Source organism: Symphalangus syndactylus, chromosome 21 (genome assembly GCF_028878055.3).
Source record: "Symphalangus syndactylus isolate Jambi chromosome 21, NHGRI_mSymSyn1-v2.1_pri, whole genome shotgun sequence".
Lineage (NCBI taxonomy): Eukaryota > Metazoa > Chordata > Mammalia > Primates > Hylobatidae > Symphalangus > Symphalangus syndactylus.
The window spans coordinates 22,971,515-22,992,821 of NC_072443.2; the positions used below are offsets into that span (position 1 = coordinate 22,971,515).

At 34.8% G+C, this 21,307-nt stretch overlaps 1 long non-coding RNA gene across 1 annotated transcript; it reads right to left on the bottom strand.

The window, feature by feature from the left end:
• Nucleotides 1-246: 246 nt before the first annotated feature.
• On the bottom strand, nucleotides 247-18,109 carry LOC129471344 (uncharacterized). The gene is made up of 3 exons (XR_008653559.1): nucleotides 18,057-18,109; nucleotides 13,928-13,962; nucleotides 247-413 (listed from the first exon to the last, which is right to left on the bottom strand). It is a non-coding gene; the product is annotated as an uncharacterized lncRNA (long non-coding RNA).
• Between the last annotated feature and the right edge of the window lie 3,198 nt (nucleotides 18,110-21,307).

A 21,307-nucleotide genomic window follows, 5' to 3' on the forward strand; every position in this document is an offset into this window, starting at 1 on the left:
GTTTCTGAGGATGTACTATATGTAAAACTAGATGCTCTATGGAGACAAAGATAAGTGAGACAAAATTACACAAAATAAGTAGATATGTTCCAGTATGAGGAAGTCTACTTTTAATGGCAATGTAAGGGAAATATGTCTAATACAATAAGAAAAAATACAGAAAAGCTCATAGTTTATTAAAGGAAGGAGAAATATCTGGTTTGGAGACTAAGGCAAATACAATAGAAGAAGTGATACTTCATTCATTCATACATTCATTCACTTGAGAAATACAGGCAATGAGTATTAGCATAAGATTCAGGGAGTTGGGCAGCAAGAACAGATTTTCGACAATATTGGAGGAGGCCTTCGAAGGAAAATGAATGACGTGAACTGCTCCTGAAGTATCATTCATCTAAGTGATGTATACTTTTCTGTGGATCAAGAAGATAAGGTTTAAATAACAGGTTTGAGGTCTGATTTAGGAAGATCTTGAATTTCAGAACAAAGAGCGTAAATTTCATTCAGAGTTTAATGGAAACTCATTGTAGATTATTGTATGTGTGAGATTAATTTGAAATGTGGAGATAGACTAAAATAAGGGAGACCTATGAAGGTGTGGAGGCTGTTGTAGAAGTAAGGTGAAAATTATGAGAAGCCTAACAAAGATGTTGAGAATAAGAACGGAACGGAGGGAGTATACATGGGAAGCATATAAAGTAATGAAATTGCCTCCCACGGGTTACACATGAAAACCATTCTCCTATTTTGTAGTCACACTTCCATGGGTATACATACATGCATATTATGTATAATATGACCACATATACCTAACAATGTTAGAAAATAAAGTGTTGCATATATGTATACTTTTCATTTAACCAAGTTATTATTTGTTAAATATTTTATTTTTTAGTAAAAATATTATTTTTTAATAAAAATTATATAAAATGGATTAATTACTTTATGCCATAGATTTTTAAACAGTTTTTAATGATGGTTCAGAGCTACTCAACTAATTTTTACTGAATGACCATTCTTAATTTTTTTCTTTATTTTTTTAGACAGTCTCACTCTGTCACCCAGGCTGGAATGCAATGGTGTGGTCTCAGCTCACTGCAACCACCGCCTCCCAGGTTCAAGCAATTCTCATGCCTCAGCCACCTGAGTAGCTGAGATTACAAGTGTACACCACCACACCCAGCTAATTTTTGTATTTTTAGTAGAGACGGGGTTTCAGCATGTTGGCCAGGCTAGTCTCAAACTCCTGGCCTCAAGTGATCCACCTGCCTCAGTCTCCCAAAGTGCTGGGATAACAGGCATAAGCCACTGTGCCCAGCCAGAGTGGCTACTTTTTAAAGTCAGGTTTATTGATGTATAATTTATATACGATAAAATTCATCTCATAAAATGTATAATTTCATTAGTTTTGACAAATGTATTTATTTACATAACTACCACCACAATCAAGATTTAGAACATTTAATCATCCCCCAAATTTCTTCATGCATATATTTTTAAATCAATTTCCTCCCCTTATTCTCTTGACAATCAGTACTGTGATCCACGTTTTTGTTCTCTTCCCCTCAGTAATTTGTTCTTTTAAATTGCTCATTAGTGTTCCATTATTTAGATTGACTACAATTTATTTATGTATTCACCAGGGTTGCTTCTAGTTTGTATGTATTATGAAAAGAACTGCTATGAACATTCAAGTGCAAGTTTGTGAGTGGACAAACATTTTAATTTCTCTTGAGTAGTTACCTAATGAGTGGAACTGTTGGCTTGTATGGTGCGTATATATTTAATTTTATAAGAAAATACTGAACTATTTTCCAAAGTGGCTGTGCCATTTTACATTTCTATCAGTAATGTGTGAGAGTTAGTTGCTCCACATCCTCAATAGTACTTTGTACTGTTAGTCTATTTCAGTCATTTTAGTAAGTGTATAATGATATTTTTTGGTTTTAGTTTATATTTCCCAAATGACTATATTATATTGAGCAAGTTTTCATGTTCTTACTGACCATCTGTATACTTTCTTTGGTGAAGTGTCTGTTCAAGTACTTTTCTCACTTATTATTGGGTTATTTGTTGTAAGATACATATCTATTCTGGATACAAGTTCTTTAGCATATATGTATTTTGCAAATATTTTCTCCCAGACTATAATTTGCTTTTTCATTTCCTTAATAATGAATTTTGAAGAATATCTTTTTCAAAACAAATGAATACACAAAAGTGCAAACATTTAGTGATAAGCAGATAATTAAAATAGGTTGCTGTGATGGAGGACAAATGAGTGGCTATATTAGATTGGATGGTTAATGTAGGCCTCTCTGTTGAAATGACGTTTTTAAACTTAGGTGTGAATCAGGGGAAAGAGTATTCCAGTTAATAGTAACAGAAGGCCCTAAGATGGCATGATGGTTAATTTTAGGTGTCAACTTGACTGGGTTAAGGGATACTTATAGAGCTGGTAAAGCTTATTTCTGGATGTGTCTGTGAGGGTGATTCTGTAGAAGACTGACATGTGAGTAAATGGTCTGAGTGGGGAAGACACACCCTCCCAAGGTGAGGCAGCTTCCAGTTGGCTGAGGGTCTGGATTGAACAAAAAGGCAGAGGAAAGGCAAATATTTTCTCACCTAGAGCTGAGATACCCTTCTTCTTCTGCCCTTGGATGTGAGAACACCAGGTATCTAGCCTTTGGACTCTGGGATTTGCATCAGCAGCCCCTTGGGTTCTCAGGCCTTCAACCTCAGACTGAGATTTATACCTGGGCTTCCCTGTTTCTGAGGCTTTCAGAATTAGACTGAGCCAGGCCACCAAGTTCCCTGGGTCTCCTGCTTGCAGATGGCCTATCATAGAAATTTTCAGCCTCCATAATTCCATAGGCCAATTCCCCCCAATAAATGTCTTCTCATCTATCTATCTATCTATCTATCTATCTATCTATCTATCTATCATCTATCTATCTATCATCTATTTAATCTATCCAACCATCCATCCTATTGGTCTGTCTCTTTGAAGAACCCTGACTAATATAGATTTGTACAAGCTTAACATGTTTGAGGTGCAGTAAAAAGATGATTGTAGCTGAAGCATTGTTGTCAAGGGAAGACTGGTAGAGGATGATGCTGGAAAGGAAGCTGGGGGCTTGATAATATAGGACTTATTGTCCTAGACCAATAAGAGTTTTAAGTTTTATTTTAATTATGATGAAATAACACTGAAGAGTTTAAAGCAGGGATTTACATGATCATATATATATATAAAATATACACACATGATATATATAGCTTAAGAAAGCATATATATACACATACATATACATACATACATATATACACGTATGTGTATATATATCTTAAGAAAGCATATATATACATGTATATATACATATACACATAAACATATACACATACATGTATGTGTATCTTAAGATGTATGTACATATGTATATATATACACGTATATATATATGCACATATACATATATAAGATGTATGTGTATATATGTATGTATACACATGTATGTATGTGTATACATACATATATATGTATGTGTATATATAGATGTATGTGTGTATATATATAGATGTATGTGTATATATATAAGATGTATGTATATCTTAAGATATGTATATCTTCCAATTTATATTAGAAATAATCAAAAGGTATTTAGTAATAAATCTAAGAAAATATTTGCAAGACTTTTATGGAAAATACTTCAAAATATATATATGCATATAAATACATATGCATACATATATACATATATACATATGCATACATATATACATACACATACATATATACATATATATACCTACATATATATACATCTCTCTCTCTCTTAAGAAAGCATGGTGGTTCCTGTGTGGGAAATGGATCAGAGAAGACCAAGAATACAAGCTGGAAATCTAATGAGGAAATTCTTAGAGTAGTCTAGATGAGTGATGATGACAACTTGGCGTATAATGGCCAAGACTGTATAAGATGGACAGCGTCATTTTTTTATTTTGAAGGTAGAATCAATAGATTTGTTGTTAATTATCAATGCGAGGTCAGAAAAATATGAGAATTAAGAGTAACTCCTGGGATTTTTACTTTAAAGCTGGTGGATGGTGATATCACTTTCTGAGATCATAGAGTGGGAAAAATTAAATTACATGCCTATTTGACATCTAAAAAAGATGTCAGTTAGGCATTTGGATACACAAAACTCAGGAGTCTTGAGAAGTAATTAGCATTGGAGATTTAAATTTTGGAATTGAGGCGTACAGGTGAGACTGGAGGGCCAATGTGTGGCCAGAGTATGGGACCAGTGCACAGTCCTTGAAATTCTAGTGCTTAAAGGATTACCAGAGAAGGAGAAACTAGCAAAGAATAAAGAGAAGGAAAGCCGTTGCTCTAATCATCAATTACCCAATTATCATATTGGACTCCAATGTTGTGATGCTCTCAGAAGCTATTGTAACAGAAAAAGGAATTTTCATCCCTTTGTGTCTTTGGCAACTGATTTTAGACAGCTACACCTTTCTCTGACTGCTATTCCTCATTCAAGATGTTAGTATTTAATTTGCTGCTTATAATTTACACTGTATCAATAGATTAAATTTGTCTCCTTGTTGAAATAGAGTGAAAAAGCTTAATTAGACAAAGATGCCCACTATTACCACTTCTATTCAACGTTGTGCGATGGATTCCAGTTAGTGTAATAATACAGGAAAATAAATAAAAGAAGAATTATGTAAAAACTTATAAGACATGGAAAGGCAGTAATAAAACTACTAGTATTTGCAAATACTGCTATTGAGTCTAACAATGTGTTAATTATGTGGTGTATTCTATTTAGATACTTGTATCTATCTAAATAGATAGTTGTATCAATCTAAATAGTTGCATCTATCTAAATAGAATATACCACATCTTTACACATTGTTAGACTCAATAGCAGAATTTAAGAGTATTGGACATAGGGAAACATACAAATGGAAATATATTAAAAAATATACAATTAATTTATATTAGAAATAAAAAGATATTTAGTAATACATCTAACAAAATATTTGCAAGACTCTTATGGAAAATACTTCAAAATATGTAAAGACAACAGTCCTCAAAGTGGTTTATAGATCCCATGTAATTCTACTCAAAACTCAACTAATTGTTTTAAGAAACTTGATTAGCTAGTTCTAAAATATATAAGGAGAAGGTGCCCAGTATAGCCAAGCCTTTCCTAAAGAAATAGAATAGGTGGGTAGATCTGTGCTACTAGACATTAATATTTATTGTAAAGGTATAGGAATTAAGATAGTATATTATTGAGTAAGGATGGACATACTGACTTGAACAGACTAGCGAACCCAGAAACAGATCCAGTGCATATGAAAAACCGAAATATGATAGAGGTGACATTATATATCATTGGGAAAATGATGAAATATTACATATGGAAAAATGAAACGATTATTTTCTCACACAAAGTACAAAATTCAATTTGTGAGGGATTAAAAAAGTTGGATATGAAATGCAAAACTTTAAATTGTTTAGAAGTATAAGAGAATGTCTTTATAGCATCGGTATAGGAAAAGATTTCTTGCATGTGATACAAAATGACTAGCAACACAAAATAGAAGAAGAAAACATTGAAATTATTTAAGAACTTCTGTGCATCAGGAGGCACAGCAAAAATATGGGCCATAAAGACAGCAAAAATATGAGCCATAAACTTGGAGAGCAAACTTGTAACATATGACATGTAAAACATTGCACTGCCAAGAAATTGGCATTACACAACTTCAAGGTGGACAATTGCATTCTATTCTAAGTAAATGGCAGCCTCTGGATTTGAGAATGTACTTCTTGAAATTGTACAACATGGTGACATTGTCTAAAATATATAAAGAACTCTTATGAATAACAAAAAGACAACCAAATAGAACAAATGCAAAAGACTTGAACAGATACTACACAAAAGAGCAAATGCAAATGGTCTATACATATAACAACAAGATGCTTATGCTCATTAGTAATTAGGAAAATATAAATTATAGTAAAAAATATTAATTTATACTGATCCAATTGGCAAATTTAAGCAGACTGATAGTACTAAGAGTTGGTAAGGATACAGATCAGTTGGATTATAAACTACTGCAGGAATGAAAATTGACATAATCATTTTGAAAAATAACTTGTTATTATCCAGTACAGGTGAATGTGCTCATTCTACAACCAGCATCTGTACATATATATACTAAGCTGTAGAGTCATTCTTTTTTTTTTTTTTTTTTTTTTTTTGAGACGGAGTCTCGCTCTGTCGCCCAGGCTGGAGTGCAGTGGCGCAATCTCGGCTCACTGCAAGCTCTGCCTCCCGGGTTCACGCCATTCTCCTGCCTCAGCCTCTCTGAGTAGCTGGGACTACAGGCGCCCGCCACCACGCCCGGCTAATTTTTTGTATTTTTAGTAGAGACAGGATTTCACCATGGTCTCGATCTCCTGACCTCATGATCTGCCCGCCTCGACCTCCCAAAGTGCTGGGATTACAAGCGTGAGCCACCGCGCCCGGCCAAGTCATTCTTGAATATATAGCTCATGGGACACATATTTGGAAACAAATATTCATTGCAATAGAATAGATTGTAGTATAGACTCAGTGGTGGAAAAAATAGATAACTTACATTTATATGCAATAAAAATGAAAGAATCCTAAAAACATAATGTTACGGGGAAGTCAAGAGGACCTCATATCGTTTGCTGCCATTTAAAAAAGTAAAATAACATGAAAAACCCTACAAAATGTGTTTTTACATATATATGTATGTGGTAGAACGACTAAAAATAAAATGAATATCAGGATAATGATTAGCTTTAGTAGGAGCGGGGAGGTCAGGCCAGGCGATGAAATCAGAAGGTGCCCAGAGGTGGTTTCAGCTGTATTAGGACAGTTCTAGTTCTTAATTCAGATAGACAGTTAACACGGAATTGTCCTGTAATTGTTTAACTTACTAATTATATCTATTTGCATGAGCTTAAAATTAGATAGTAAAAGCTTAGGCCAGGCGTGGTGGCTCATGCCTCTAATCCCAGCACTTTGGGAGTCCGAGGTGGGCTACTCCAACAAGTGTCGTTAACATTCATGTCGGTAGTATGTGATAGTAAAATGCTACCACCACTATCACTACTACTGTTACTACTGCCACCACTATCTAACATAGAGAGGGCACACCATAGACTGAGTAGAAGCACAAGTGCATTTATGCCTAATAGCTTACCTAACTTTCACAACAACCTTATCAGGTAAGTGCTTTATATTATCCTTATTTTCCTGATAAGAACATTTAGGCATGGAGAAGTTAAGTAACTTGACCAAGGTTATACCGATAGTAGGAGATGAAGCTAGGCTATATGTTAGATAATCTGGCTCCAGAGCAAATTTAAGCAAATTTAAACACTTCAGGGGGTAGAGCTCAGTGGTAGAGCATTTGACTGCAAATTTAAACACTCTGTTACCCATCACATTAATAAGTGTGATTTCATTTTCTTCAAGTGACAGCGTCATCTAAAAGGCCAATGAGTGTGCCAGACTCTTCTACTTCATTGGGATTGGCCTGTCCTAAAACAGGAGCATGTGTATGTATACATATGCATATATGTCTCTGCAAGCTCTGCCTCCTGGGTTCACGCCATTCTCCTGCCTCAGCCTCTCTGAGTAGCTGGGACTACAGGCACCCGCCACCACGCCCGGCTAATTTTTTGTATTTTTAGTAGAGACAGGATTTCACCATGGTCTCGATCTCCTGACCTCATGATCTGCCCGCCTCGACCTCCCAAAGTGCTGGGATTACAAGCGTGAGCCAGAAATAAGGCTTATTTTCAAACAAAGGAGACAGAGTTTGAGCTGTTGAGGAATGAGGGTCTTGCTAAATGTAAAGCTCTTAGACGAAAGACTTTTGTCTGGCCGTCTTACACCCATCCACTAGACTTGTCTGTGTCCAAGACGGAAGCAGTGACTACAGGAACCATACTTTTGGGGTTCATAAAATTTTTGGACTATGGGAATACAGCAAATATTATACTGTATATGTCTATTGATCAAATTTCAGCTGTTTGACTTTCAAACCTTTTTCAGGAATATGTCATTTAGAAAAGTGGGGGCATTTCTATAAAAAAATTTAAAAATCTCTGAGTCCCATGCAATTGAATAAAAATACCCTATTTTACAGAACAATATGAAAAGTCTCTTGAGTATAAGAATCCGGTAAATGTATGAATCTAACAAATAACTAAGTCTAAAAATGTCTTTGCATTTGAAAAGTAAAAGATATAATGCACATACTCTTCTCTGGAGCATGGAAATGCATGTTTTCCTAAAATTCTCCTGCAGAATTTCATATGAGTTGGCTTCACAAGTGTAAAATAATCCATTTTCTTTCCTTGTCTGTGGTGCCTTAGTAATCCACAATAAAATACATTCAGCCTCAGGGCAGAAATGATCTTCTGAACTTTCCAAACCTCTCCAGAGATTTGGCTGAAGTAACAGCCTGTCACAGAAAAGAAAGGTATTCTTCTCATTTGAGAGGAATTTAAATCTCATTTTTTAAAAAATGGGTCCTACCTAAACAGTCTGTGGTCTCAGTTTTTTCCTTGTGGTACATGCTGCTCTTAAAAATGGCTCAATTTTATTATATGTAAAAAACAATTGTCCAAGGAAAATAATAAATATATTCTAATTTTGCACTTGTGGAATCATTCCATCGGAAAAAATTATGTAAAACCCTGGGACAGGTATCCAAAAACAGCTGGAAGTCCAGAGCAATGGGGAAGGCATTCAGCCTGGATATTTTGTCTGCAGAATCTGAACTTCTTTAATTTTATTCCTTCTAAGTTTTGTTAGAGTCATCTCTGTCTTCTCTAACCTTTCCTTGGAGAAATTACTGTTTAAAATTTGGTTAAGAGTTACTTTCATAAGCCTGCTCTGTAGATACTTGAGTAATTGACACGGAAAAATTCTTTTTGCTCACTTACCTAGATATTTGCCCAGTACTCTACTTCAGTTGTTCTTAATCTTTATAGGGCTACAAATTTCTTCGAAAACATGAAGAACGCTGTGATTCATCTCCCCAGGAAATTTTTTATAGGTGCATGTAATTTAAAGGCTATTGTGTGCTTCAAATTAGGCTTCTATTTCTACATGGAGGGCTGAGTTGAGAAATGGATTGTGAGTCTATAGTAGGTTTGTGGTTTCTGTATCAGCAGCCCTCCTTCTCTCTCTTTCTTTTTTTTTTCTCCTGGCATTTCCTGGGTGTGCTGATCATCAATTTATTGTCTCTCAGATCCACACTCATCCCTCTTTGCACTGCCTTGTGCTTTTATAGCTGGACTCCATACAGTTTTTACTTTGCCAGCTGGCTCCACGTTAGGCTTTATCAATAGAGGAGGCTGGAGAGACACTTTAAAACATAGCAGAAGAAGGGGCTTCTTTTTCTACTTCTAGTGTGCTTTATCTTTTCTTCTCACTGCATGGTTGACGGTAGTGTTTGGGAGGCCCTGTGGCACTCATTCTGCAGTGAATTTTTCTGTCCCCCAACAGATAGCTTCCTGCAGACCGGGTCCAGTCTGTTGGCACCCCAGCAAACTTCTGCTTCCTCCAGCGGACCACAGCTACACCCTCTTCCACAAAGTCTGACTTACAGCCTTGTGTGTCTGGAGTCCTGTGGGTTTTTAGTTTGCTCCTTTAATGCTCTCCCTCTGTCCTAGGTGTAGCAGTTTAGCATTTGTTCATTTTGCATTCTTTAGAGTCCTCTTTATCCCTTCCAGCGATCCCCTTTTATTAGTTAATAATTCATTACATTACATTTTCCCTGTTCAAATTACTAGTGTAGTTTCCATCTTCTCACTGAACTGTGGCATTTAATTTCTTCAATTGCTATTTTGAAATATTATCACTGGGTTACTAGTATCACAAATCTCCCCCATCCCCACGCTCTTCAAAAATAAACTTTGGGAGCAGTTTGTGACAGGTATTGGTATCTAATTTCTTTCTGCTTTGAGGTACCTAGAAGAATTCCCTTGAAGTTAGGCATACCACTGAAAGAGTTTCATGTCATTTCCCCATGGAAACACTCAATGGCTAGTGCTCAACTCTTCAACCTACTCTCCAAGCACCTATCTTTGTACTGAGTTGGTTGTTAATTAATCTCTACTAAGTTAATTACCAATGTCTAAAGCATAGCCAGCTATTGTCCAAGATAATTCTAAGGAAGAAGAAATGTTAGACAAGTCTGGGGTCAAATTAATTGATGAATACTGTGTTAAACAGTTTTTTTTTCCTCTGCAGAGATTCTGAATGTGTTCAGTATGCTCATATGTAATGTCAGTCTTGAAGAAGGGGGGCATTTTTCTAGGATTTTGACCATGGAGCCCATAATTGCTGGGGCAGGTGAAATGTAAGAGGAAATTGGGTCCTAGCAATTGAATGTCTCTATAGGGAAATGGCATGCACTGCTTCTGTTCACTGCTTACCTTCTAGGGAATCTTTCCAGGCACCTTGAAGGAGAGGGGAACTGATTTTCTATGAGCAGTAGCAATGCCTGCCACAAACTACTGTCAAATTAATTAAAACAACAATAGCAGTGGCAGCAGCAAACAAAAATGGATTTATTGAGATATTGGTAGCCTAAAGGATATTGTTCAACAATAAAAAAGTCATTGACATTAAAATGAAGTGGCTGATAATTTTATTGACTCTGTTAAGTGTTTGTGTTTTCGATATATAGAGTGCCCCAGTAGACATGCATTACTATACTCTTGATTATGTCAGGGGAGGAGGCCATGTAAGAAAATTAAATGCTTTACTTCAGAAAATTATCAGTGAAAGAGATTTAATTCTTCATGTTTATATTGAGATGAATGAATATTACTGTTCCTTAGCTATTGGATGTTTGAAAATCTTAAAAATTAATGATAGGTAGGTGTTTTAAATGTTTTATATCAGGACATCCAGTGTTTAGAATAGACCTCAATTTCTTTAGGTTTGCCATATTTTATGTAACTTCTACCCTTCACATTTCCATCTTTGCATTAGAACCATGTTTTTGCATTAATAATAAGTACTTTGAACATATAGTATTGGTGTTCAGGGCCTGAAGTAGAGGGCAATTGAAGGGATCTTGGAAACTGGAATTCCAATTCTAGTTAATCAAAGTTTATTATTGGTCAAATTCTTTAACTTTTCTGGGCCTTGTTTTTCACCTACAAAAATAGTGAATTTGTAATAAATGATCTTTATGATCCCAAAGTTTTTAATAAATATATTTTACAATTTCAATCTATATCCTCTGTAGAAATGATTTTATAATCAGTGTGATAGTTCACATTTTATGTGATTCATTTGTTAATTCATCAGATATTTAATGAGTAATTACCATATTCTTCTGCCGACTATAGGGCTCTGGATATAAAGTAGATAAACAAAACTAGATCTCCAGCATTAACAAGCTCAAGACTAGTACTAAGCTTCAGGAGACTTTGCTAAGTAAGTGGGTTCTAGCAGAACAGACCATAATTATGCCAAAACACCTATTTTCTGTTGAGATGTGTCATTGTCTACTAATGATACATGTGTATCATTATACAAATATGTATCATTATACAAATATGTATCATTGGCTACTAATGATACATATTTATAGAGAGCTGGAATATTCTATTTAGGTCACTGGGATGATTGGTAACTTTTGCTTTCAACAACTTGCATGAAAGTCCACAGTTGATATCACATCTGAACAAAGAGAAATAAAATTTTGAGTCTTTAAACTGGCAGCAAGTTGCCATGAGAAATTATCAACCGATTTTCAATAATAAAAATATTGTCAGAACTCACAATTAAACACTTACAAAATGAGTTTCCAGAGACACAGGACTAAGAAATTCGTTATGGTAATGAGATGGCAGTTGTTTATCAATAACTGCTAATGAAAGAAAATGTTCATGTTTCAATTTTTAAACTAGTCAATCATTGTGATTGTATAATTGACCCAGCTGATAAAAAGGAAATTACTCTGATGTTTAAAAAAAGAATTTCCTGACTTGGCAGAATTTAAAATGTTAGATTTGGGAGTCAGGGTAGGAGCATTTTCCCAGGGAAGTAATTGTGAAATACTTCGGATTTGTTTTTATGAAGGAATATGGAGGAAGCTGCTGCACTCTTATTTCTAAGGAACCTTCACAACGTGCAGAGGGTGGGATTCAAGTCATCATTTGTTTCTCATCAAATCTGTTTCACTTAACCTTCTGTGTTAGGTAAAAGGTATTTGCAAAACACTATCTAAAAAGACTTGCCTACTCTACCCCTATATTTTCTCCCTCCTGGAGAGGATAAAGGCAGACTATAGAGAAGGCTTGGAAGTGATTGCTTCAAACAAGAGCATGCAATGGTAGATATAGAACGGAGTTCAGGTGAGCACCAAGTTCTCACACATGGAGCAGATTTGCTTCACACCTGTGCAGGGAGAGCAATTCTTGTTAACCACCTTAGGGTTAACCTTTTACTCCTTCCATTAACTCAGCTTAGGTCATTATCTCTATGTATTAAGGATCTGTGCACATGATACACACACTTCACCGGTGTTACATAAAAGCAAACAGAGACTTAGTCTCAACTCCATCACATATTTATTAATTTATGCAGCAAATATTTATTGAAGTCTAGTATGCACTAGACACCAGGCCATGCACTGGGGATATTATGCTAAACAGGACAGACACAGAAAAACAGTTAACAAGGGGGAGGCAGTCAAACTCAAACCCAATAAATAGATAAGGAAAATAATTACAAATGTAGATAATATCAACAAACAAAGTAAGATGCTGAGCTAGAAAACAATAGAGAGAGGAACAATGGTTTGGGGTAGAAACATCAGGAAAGCTTATCTATGGAGGTGACATTTGAGGTCATGTGTTAGCTGAAATTTCAGGGATAAGGGGCTAATCATGGGAATACTGTGTGGAAGAGTGAGTCAGGTAGAGGAAGGAATATGTAAAAACACCTTTCAAGGTAGGAAAGATCTTGGCGAGTTGTTGAAGCTGAAACAGGCCAGTGTAGCTGGAGCACTATGAGCAAGGGGAAAGCATGACAGAGAGAGGTGAGACGAGCAGGATGTGAAGGTGCTGGGGGTATCCTATAGGGCCTTGTAGATTCTTCTTTTGCATTTTATTTAAATGCAACAGGAAACCATTGAGGGCTTTTAAGATGGAGTTTGACATAATACGACTTCTGTTTTAAATTTATTATTTCTTCTATCTGGGGAATGGACTGGAAGGAGACACAAATGGAGAAATGTAGAACTGTAAGAAAGCTGCTGTGTCAACCAGATTGAAGATTATGTTGGCCTGGAGCAGGAGCGAGGAAGTGGAGATGAATAGAGGTGGATAGATACTTGTCAGGCAAAAGACTTTATCATACATATGAAAAGAGACATGAAGACTGCATTGTGAAGTATAAATACATAACTTGCATATCAAACAATAATAACAACTTATAGATCATGTGATCTAATCCTTCCATTTTACAGATATGTCTAAAATCCAAAGGGGAAGAAGGACTAGTTAGTGCACAGTCAATATCAAAATAGCTTTTCTGATTTCCTCATTGGTGCTTTTCCCCTATACAAGAATAAAATTATGGAATATTTACCATTTTATTGAGTATATTTTAAAATTCTAAAAATGAATGTGGTTGTAGCATCAGGTAAAATCTGATGATATCTATTTGTCCTATTATTTTACAAAGATGACTGGTTGAAGATAAAAACGACTTAATTAACTTGTTTTTTTGGAGAGGAGGGACCAGCCTTAGAAATATTTAGACAATTTAGAGCAGCATACTGTACCCTAAGCTTAAGTTCTGGATTATCAAAAAAAAAAACAAATCCATGTACTTACTGCCAATTTATTTTCAACAAAGTTGCCAAGAAGATCTGTTGGAAAAGGATACTCATTTTAGTAAATAGTGCTGGGGAAACTGGACATCCATATGCAAAAGAATAAAACTAGATTCCCATCTTCCACCATATGCAAAAATCAACTCTAAATGGATTAAAGACTTAAATGTAAGACCTGAAACTATGAGATTACTAAAAGAAAACATTGGTGAAACATTACAGGACATTGGTCTAAATGAAGAATTGCCTCAAAAGCACAGGCAACAAAATTAAAAATAGGCAAGTGGGATTATATTAAAGTAAAAGGTGTCTGCGCAGCAAAGGAAACAACAGAGTGAAGAGACAACTTACAGAATGGGAGAAAATATCCACAAATTATGCATCTGACAAGGGGTTAATATCCAGAATGTATAAGAAACTCAAACAACTCAACAGCAAAAAGCCAAATTATTTGGCTTAAAAATAGGCAAAAGATCTGAAAAGACATTTCTCAAAAGAAGACGTAGAACTGACATCAGGCGTATGGAAATATGCTCAGCATCACTCATCTCAGAGAGATGCAAATAAAATCCACAATAAAATATAACCTTGTTGCAGTTAGAATGGCTATTATCAAAAAGACAAAAAAAAACCCAAATGCTGATGAGGATATGGAAAAAGGGAAACTCATACACTGTCGGTGGGAATGTAAATATGGATGACAGTATGAAAGTTCCTCAAGAAATTAAAAATAGAATCACCATATGATCCAACAATCCCATTACTAGGTATATATCCAATGGAAATGAAATCAATATGTTGAAGAGATAGCTGCATCACCATGTTTATTGCAGCACTAGTCATAATAGCCAAGACATGAAAACAACCTAAATGTCCATCAATGAATAAATGGACTAGAAAATGTGATATATACAGGCAATGGAATACTATTCAGCCATAAAAAGAATGAAATGCTGGCATTTGCAACAATGTAGATGAGCCTAGAGGACATGATATTAAGTGAAATAAGCCAAGCACAGGACAAAATAGGCATGATATCACTCGTATAGAATTTTAAACAGTTAATCTCAGAAGTAGAAAGTAGAATGGTGGTTAACAGAGGCTAGGAAGGAAACAGAGGACAAGGAATGAAGAGGAGTTGGTTAAGGGGTATGAAAATATCGTTAGAAGGAATAAGCTGTGGCATTTGATAATACAGTGGGGAAATTATAGTTAATGATAATTTGTATATTTCAAAATAACTGGAATATGAATATAGTAATGTTCCTAAAACAAAGAAAAGATAAATGTTTGAAGTGATGTGTATCCCAGTTACTCTGATTTGATCATTACACATTGTATATTGGAACCAAAATATCATATGTACCCCCCATATATATACAACTCTATATAAATACAAAATAGAAATAAGGAAACACAAATAAATGAAGAAAAGAATATTTAGTGGGCTAAATCTGCAGATCTTTAGCCTTTTGCAATGTAGTATCTAAATCAGCAGCATGTATGAATAGGCAGAGAGAGAGGTGAGACAGAAAGGACCATCTCTCTTACTGAAGTCTGTCTTTGCCTTCTCCTCCTTCTATTAACTAAAGTTAGGCCAGATTAATGAACTATCAGTAAGTCGGAGAAACAGTTGAGGTGGCGAAAGTAGATACAGTGGAATCTTCATGGAATCTTGAGGGCAAGGCCAGCCTTCTTTCTGGGCTAACTAGATAAATCAATGTAGTTTTGGTCCTGTAGATTGTCCTCATTCTTCAAATATAATCATCTGCCTTCACTCACCTGAAAAACTGTCTTAAGTTTTCAGAGTACAAACTTCTATAGTTGTCATATATATATATGACATATATATATGACATATATATATATGACAACTATATATATGACATATATATATGACAACTATATATATATGACATATATATATGACAACTAAATATATATATGACAACTAAATATATATATATTTTAGTCTACCAATGTCTCTGCTTGTTTTACCCCCACTCCAATATCCTGCTTTCCATAAATGCCTGATTTAATTGAACTAGTCTTTAACTCAGAATGAGAGTAGATTCAGTAAGGTATAAATTGTCCCTGTCATTAAAAACAATGAATTGGACAAATGGCATATTGCCAAAGTGAAAAGGGAAGGAAAAACAATAAAACAAAAAACTGAACCCTGAATCATTTATGAGTCTGTGATTTGGCTGTGATATTTGTTGTCAATAGACCTTTTTTCTTGTCAACCACCTTATTTGTCATTTTCAGAAATCGTAAATCTACACTTAGCTGCTTTCTATTCAACTTTGAGAAAAATAATGCAAATATACTGGCACAATCATAGAGGAAAATTAATATTTAAGTTGGACAAGCTCAAATTGCTAGGTAACTTACACCTTTAATATTCCTACTTTCTTCTTTTCTTATCCTTCCCCCCACACGTTATTTCTTATGCAATAAATGAGTTCAGATAATGAACTCCTCTTCATCCCTTCTCCTCTGTTTCCTTCCTAGCCTCTGGTAACCACCATTCTACTTTCTACTTCTGAGATTAACTGTTTAAGACTCTATACATGAGTGATATCATGCCTATTTTGTCCTGTGCTTGGCTTATTTCACAGAGGAGGTGCACTAGGTAAAGTAAATACAGATTAAAAATAATCCCTTTCTATTAACCTGAAGTAGGCTTATATAAATTTATTACCACATCTCAGATGAGTCTTTCAGGTTTAGTGTATACCTCTTGATTAAATAAATTAGATGCATTTAATTTGTCTCAATTCACATTAAGTTCAAGGCAAGATCAATTAAATTTCTCTACTTTTTAATTTAAAAGAGACGTGGTGGTAAGTACTTGTAGATTAATGCTCTTATAAATTAAATTTTATCTCTATTTTTATACCTACCAGAAAGATTATAATGTTCTAGCATATTGACAAAGCTTAACCTAAAACATTCAGGCAATTTATAATAATTTAAAACTAAGGCTGTGGAAGAGTCTAGTTCTAGGAACTATTTTTAGAGGTGACTCAGTGACAAAGATTATAACTAGTAGAGGCTTTGTCTTAATTGAAGTGAAATAGATAACTGTAGAATTTATGTGAAAATTTGGTGTGAATTGGTTTATTAGGCATTTTAATATCCTGGCTAAGAGGCATTATGTAGTTGGGAAACTAGTGAAAAAAGGAGAAACTTAACTGCATTTACAATGATTTATTTCTTTGAAAAAACAAACAAAAACCAAACTGAAGCAAATAAGATCAAATACTATGTCTATTTTATCTCTCTGGTGGGTCTTACAATTTTTTTTGTTTAAAATATTTCATTATTAAAAATTATAAGAATAGGATTGTTGGAAACTGGATATCCATATGCAGAAGAATGAAACTAGACTCCTATCTCTTGCCATATACAAAAATCAAATCAAAATGGATTAAAGATTTAAATCTAAGACATTATAATTTTTAAAAACGTTTGGGGATGCATACTGAAATATGTTGAGATGAAATTACATGATATCTAGAATTCTTTGCAATACTTTAGCATTAATAAGAAAATAAAAGCATTAAAAAGATAACTAAAAGGAGTGTGGCACAGTCTTGACATTTGAATCCAGATGACAGATTTACATACATATAAATATTTTTATTTTATTTAATTAATTTATTTATTGTAGAGACAGAATCTTGCTATGGTGCCCAGACTGTTCTTGAACTCCTGGCCTCAAGGGATCATCTCTCCTTGGCCTCCCAAAGTGCTGGGATTACAGGCGTGAGTCACCGCACCTGATTCATATACATATTTTTAAGTCAAGGAGAATACATTATCTTAAAGCTGTTGGGTCAAGACTCCTTAGGTGAACACAAAAAGGAATTAATGACAGATTAACTAAGGAGATTAATTAACAAACATTCTTTTGTACCAATTTTAAGTTCCTAAAAGTTTCAATTTATTTTGCTTATGTCAAATGTTCAGAAAGTTTGGTTGCCCCATTTTTTTATGAGCACATAATAATAGTAGTGACAGGTTAAATCCTTAGGAAATTTCAGTTATTTGTGTTGTCCCCATGGGTTTATTGTGTAGTTCTTTAACGATTGCCTAAGTCATTCCCCCAACCGCACATCACATACCTGTGCTCTTCAAATGAAGACTTTGACCATGGAGGTGACCTTACAGCCATTTTCTAGAGGATAAAAAAAAATAAGTAGGAACAGCAGTTAACAGGCATTAAATGAGGAACATTCTGAAAAGCACATTTGAAGTCCCAAGAATATGAGGACATTCTCAGCAGGGTAGAATCCTACGACTAGTGAATATTTACCACATCAACTTTTATGACTAATTAGGTAGTTCAAATTTATTTATCAGAGCTTGTCCAAATAACCATTCTTTTTTCCTTATGTAATATTTTCTAGTTTTCTCCTGAAAACACTTCACATAAGAAGTCACTGTGATATGAAGTTAGCTTAGTTCTTGGAATTTTTGTTTAGAAACTATTTGCACATAAATTAAAAGACCCGTTCATTTGGAAATTAGCCCATGACTTTTATCCTGCCTCAAAGGCAGGATAAACCCTTTATTGTGTTTCCTTAACTTTTCCTATGTTCTGTAGATTTTGGACAGTGTTGTGTTGTATCCTGTGTTGCTGTTTCTGTTTTGGTTAACCAGACTCTGTTCAGGATTCAGGACTTTTAGCGCCCATCCCAGTGCATGTTAAATCAATTATGGAAGCACAGGGTAGAAGTGAAAGCATTTTTACCCAAAAGGCCCTGCTAAAACTGTTAGATTCAATTAAGTACAAAATCTATCTTCAGGATTAGAGTTTTATAGTCCAAGTCAAAACTCGAATTCCTGTGTTCTTCTTTATACCCATATATACATTCTTCCACTGAGGTTATATGTCCCCGCCATGCTGTCTAGCCCTAAAACGGCATACCCATTTGCAGCCCTCCTTCTGAGAAGCTTATTACACTCGCTAGTTGCATTTGGATTAACTTTGAATGCTTCTTTTTTTGGGGGGCAGGGATGGCATTTTTTTGTTGGTTTGGGGTTTTGGGTTTCATTTTCATACTAGGGTTGGGTTGCTGAGCCGGAAATCAAATTAAAACTGGCACGTCTCTGTGGTTTCATTTGCTTTTCTTCCTGCCATGGGATAAGCTGGCACTGAAGTCTTGTTTTGAAACCCTGAAATTCAAGCCTTAGAAAAATCATTGCCAATAGTGTGACTTGAAATGCTTGGTTTGAATTTCCACTGGATTGTGGGGACCCAAATAGAAAGGTTGAATTAGAGTTTGTTTCAGCAGCCAGTAGAATATCTTCTTCATGTAGATTTGTTAAGAAATTTGGACATTGTCTTACAAAATATTTGGAGGTTAAACTTGCACCAGCCCTTCCTCTACTTTGTATAGCATCCTGTTTACAGGAGAAAAGAGTATATGAGTGAAGGCCAAAAAAAGAGAAAGCATGGCTGTTGTGTTTTGTAAAAGTGTTTGGGGGTATTTTATAGAAGGCAGAGAGAAAATTGGGTAGCTGAATTTGTTCAATGTGAGACACTGGGAGAAAAATGGATGAAGATTTTTAGAGGCATTTTTGTTGTATATTATGAGTAAAATTCCCTTTGGAAATGCTTTGAGAATCTGAATTAGAGATTTAAATTGCTTTTACATTCCTTTTTTGTTTTTAAAGGCTGGGTCTTCTTTAAAGAAGGAGTACTCAAGCACTCTGTGGATTGAAAACGAACATCTGTTGGAACCTATTCTTGTATAAGTGTCGATTTCACGTAACATCCTAGTTTCATATTCAGAGTTTTAAATACATTTTTTCATTAGTTTTTTTCAATATTAGATCTTGAAATTGGAAATATTTTAATCCCCATCAATGTAACAAGAGATTTAATTATCTCTCTTCATTAGCTCTTATCCAATATTAGATTTTGTAATTGAAAATATTTCCAATATGTTCTTGATTAATAGAGAGTACAGAATATCTAATCCTCATTGTAATTGCAGTCTAGTGGACTACTTATATACAAACATGAAGAAGAGGTAAGAGACAGTGTATGAGACTATTAGTATTCCTTTTCTTTTCCCTTTTTCCTTGGCAATGCTGTATATCAGAAATATTTAAAAAATAGTCACAGACTATGAAATGTAGGAGAGAAAATACAATGAGGAGAGTGCTACTGCATCTGTCATGTGAAGATGATAATCAACTATATTGTTCAAAATGCCTAAGTTCAACTGGAAGAATGAAATGGAAATGCAGTTGATGTGCTTTTAAAGATTCCTTTTCAGATACATTCCCTCTAAGTTCAGTATTTACAATTTGGTCCAGGTATGAATTTGAGAGGAAGTAAAAGGATTTTGATAATTTTCTATGGATTAGTGGTTTTTCTTGGCCTTGAACAGATTTATCAAGCTCCACAGAAGCACAGGTGTTACAATTTATGTGTGATAAAGGCCCAGTTTTTTCCTCAAAAACAAAACAAAACAAACCCCACTCAGTTTATTTACTAGACGATAAAAATCAAATTGAAAACCTTTTCATGAATGGTGGTCTTCATGTGTAATGTGAAGCCTCTATTTAGAGCTCTTCAGCCTATATATCCTTCATTATAATCTCTTATGAGGTATATTCAAAGCTATATAGGCCAAAAGGGACAATTAATAGGAGTGTGAGCCTTGAACCAATTACGTGTCATATGATTTAACAAGGAGTGATTCCAGCAAAATCTCAAAAGATGATTTAGGGAAGATAAAAGACATATACCATCATGTGCCAAGTCTGAGCAACACAAGTGTTTAAAATCCCCAATCTGTACCTAATTTCGTTAAATTTCACTGGTTATTCCTGTTTGAACTTAATGTACCTTCTAGTCTTACTTCCATACAAAGCACAGAATTGCTGGTTTACTCAAGACTGGCTGTTTGGTTAGTAGCTTTAGGAAGAAAAGAGCTTAACTGGGCCTTGGAGAATGTGATTATTTTATTTGGGAAGAAATTAAGTTAAATATATCACTTTAAGTATGATTAAAATATGTTTTTAATCAATACATTATAAAAACTATAATGTTTAAAAGTGCAATGAAGGAAGAAAGTTTCTGCTTATTTAGGCATTAATGTAGTCTTGCTTTCCACATCAGTCCTTGGAGAGGAAGTGGGAAAGGAGTGGAAGTCATATTAATCACTCCTAGAGCAAAAGTCTCTGTCTAGGCCCAATTTAAATTTTGCTCTTGGTAGATACGATTACAGCCAAACTGGTGAAGTTTTAGGTGAATTCAGGCTTTAATGCACTTCAGAATCAAAATATTTCTGAGATGTATTAAGACTGAAATAAAACCATGAATAAGCAAGTAAATCCCCTCTTCCAAGAATGGAGGGGA